This window comes from Schistocerca nitens, chromosome 6 (assembly GCF_023898315.1).
Source record: "Schistocerca nitens isolate TAMUIC-IGC-003100 chromosome 6, iqSchNite1.1, whole genome shotgun sequence".
In the NCBI taxonomy this organism is placed as follows: domain Eukaryota; kingdom Metazoa; phylum Arthropoda; class Insecta; order Orthoptera; family Acrididae; genus Schistocerca; species Schistocerca nitens.
The window spans coordinates 239,668,497-239,671,651 of NC_064619.1; the positions used below are offsets into that span (position 1 = coordinate 239,668,497).

Genomic DNA, 3,155 nt, shown 5'->3' on the forward strand with positions numbered 1-3,155 from the left:
AGACTCAAGGCAGTTAATATTGGTTACTTGTTGAGAAGTCTCTCAAATCTGAGAATCGTAACAGCAACCTCCTGATTAAGGAATGCTATGGGGATCACGATATAACGTGTGACCACATTCACGGTACATGAGAAGATAAGTGCCCCGCACATGAGCCACAGGCCCGTGCGAGGTCTGAAACCTAGGTTAGGGCTGCAAAGAAGTGCCGACACGACGGCTAGCTTTGGTCGCAGCTGGGACGCCAGCAGCCGAGACGGGAGTTACGCAACAGGAATCTGGAAAAGACGCCTGCCCGCGGCGGTGCACCCGTTAATGAGGCCGGCAGCCAGCTCTCGGTCACGTGCTCGCCGCTGCAGCCGCCGTCTGCTCTGCAGAGACCTACCGAGGCGAGGCGAGCCTGCGGACACAGGCGGTGGGGGAAGCGGTAGACAGGTGACGCACGCGCCGGTATCGTAATCGCTTGTTAGCGGGGAACGCGCACTTCGGACGTACAGTCAATTTTTAGCTCTCTCGCTCACTCTGGGTGGTCGGCGCGCAGATCGTAGCTCCTCACATGTACTTCCGCCCTCTAGCTGTTGGCCTTAATGCGAGGGTCAGACAGAGAGTGGGTAATGTTTCCTATTTTTTTCCCGTTCATTAAGTTGGTAATGCAGCAGTCATGAATCTGGCACACATCCACAAACATTCTTCTACAGCCCGTCCGCCCCCGGTAGCTGAGTAGTCAGCGCGACTGATTGTCAATCCAAAGGGCCCGGGTTCGATTCCCGGCTGGGTCGGAGATTTTCTCCACTCATGGACTGGGTGTTGTGTTGTCCTAATCATCATCATTTCATCCCCATCGACGCGCAAGTCGCCGAAGTGGCGTCAAATCGAAAGACTTGCACCAGGCGAACGGTCTACACGACGGGAGGCCCTCGTCACACGACATTTCATTTCATTTCATTTCATTTCTTCTACACCCCGCTCCAGTAAGAGCGTCCGACGTCAACAGGTAGCAGCACTGGATAACTTCGGGAAATGGACGACAATGACGTAAGATAGCGTTCTGTCAAGACAAAAGCGAATTGAAGACATTAGCTGCCAGCGGGTATTGAATTATATCAACGTCGGAACTTGAAAATTTGCTCCGCACTAGGATTCAAAATGGTTCAAATGGCTCTGAGCACTATGGGACTTAACTTCTGAGGTCATCAGCCCCCTAGATCTTAGAACTACTTAAACCTAACTAACCTAAGGACATCACACGCATCCATGCCCGAGGCAGGATTCGAACCTGCGACCGTAGCGGTCTCGCGTTTCCAGACTGAAGCGCCTAGAACCGCTCGGCTACAACGGCCGGCGATTTCCATAAGAGTTAGAGTATGGTGTGCATCTACACATATACACAGGGTGAACATTAGTAAAACCGACAAACTGCGGGGGCGAATTCCTGACTCTAAATGGAGGAAAAATGGTCCTATGAACATGTGTCCGGAAATGCATCGTTATTACGGTACATGGCGCTGACGAGTGACAGTTCATATGACCACGTGCTGATAGTAGCGATTGTCAAAAGTGGCTCTGAGCACTATGGGACTCAACTGCTGTGGTCATAAATCTCCTAGAACTTAGAACTACTTAAACCTAACTAACCTAAGGACATCACACACATCCATGCCCAAGGCAGGATTCGAACCTGCGACCGTAGCGGTCGTGCGGTTCCAGACTGTAGCGCCTTTAACCGCTCGGCCACTCCGGCCGGCAGCAGCGATTGTCATACAGGATATACGTAATCGTACTTTGGCTTACATCATGTTGGCAGGCCACTTGCCTGGAGCTTGCACTAGGGCTCATCACAATATCCTGTAGAAGCTGGTCCTCTGAATCTGGTGTATGCACAGTCCAACGGTTCACTGCGCGTTCGTCGGTTTGAAAAGACCCACGATCACACAGACGCCCGAAAAGGGATTGAAATACGGTGTGATGCGGTTGGTGTCTATATTGGTATTTGTTTTGGTATAGCAGTGCTGCCTGTCGACCGTTTCCATCTACTTGGCCATGCACACACCATTTCGGCTAGCTCCTGACACGAATATCGGACCATTCTGTTGCTTACAGTACGCTGCGCCAATAGCACAGTCTGCAACACACAGGAACACACAACCCGTGGTCAGAGGAACTCTCATTCAGTGGCGCCATCTACCGTGGGAACGATGCATTTCCGGACATATGTTCATAAAAAAGAAACACTCCGTCGTCAGGCCACGAGTGGCCTACCGGGACCATCCGACCGCCGTGTCATCCTCATGGATGATGAGGATACGAGGGGCGTGGGGACAGCACACCGCTCTCCCGGTCGTAAGATGGTATTCTTGACTGAAGCCGCTACTATTCGGTGGAGTAGCTCCTCAATTGGCATCAGGAGGCTGAGTGCACCCTGAAAAATGGCAACAGCGCATGGCGGCCTGGATGGTCACCCATCCAAGTACCGACCACGCCCGACAGCGCTTAACTTCGGTGACCTCACGGGAACCGGTGTATCCACTGCAGGAAGGCCGTTGCCTGGACACACGTTCATTGGACTTTTTATCCTGCATTTACAGTCAGGATTCCGTCTCTGCAGCTTGTCGGTTTTATTAATTTTTACCTTGTATAATTAAGGTGAGGGGGGTCAGTGATCACTTCAGTGCAGGTGCACACCAAGCTCGAACTCTTACGAGAATCGGCGAAATGCCGCGAGTAATGAGGATGGTGGGCAAGGGGCAATAGATCTGTAGCGAGTGGCTAAGTTAAGAATTTGGGTGTGGCGGGGGGCGTGCTATGGTGGTCTGTGCAGTAGCGATGACTGGCAGTTAGCGCATCTGCCGAGTAAGCAGTAGACTTCAGTTAGATTTTTTTTGGTCCAGCACAAATTTTCAACTTTCCCCATTGATATAAATCAATGCCCACTGGCTGCTAATGTCTTTAATTCCTTTGTGTCTTGATTCATAGCGGCTGTGGAGTCAAAATGGTGTATGCGCTTTCGGACATGTCCGAAAGAGCAGGCACCACACGTATATTGGACTTCAGCACCATTAAATGACATGTTCGTCGCGGTAGAGTAGTTGAAGGGCAAACCCAGCGGGGTGATGCAACTCGGAGCGGCCGGACAGCAGCTGCAGTCAGTTCACACAACG

The 3,155-nt window shown here is 51.6% G+C and overlaps 1 pseudogene; it reads right to left on the reverse strand.

The window, feature by feature from the left end:
* Nucleotides 1–2,424: 2,424 nt before the first annotated feature.
* LOC126264054 (5S ribosomal RNA) lies at nt 2,425–2,542 on the reverse strand (annotated as a pseudogene).
* Nucleotides 2,543–3,155: the final 613 nt, after the last annotated feature.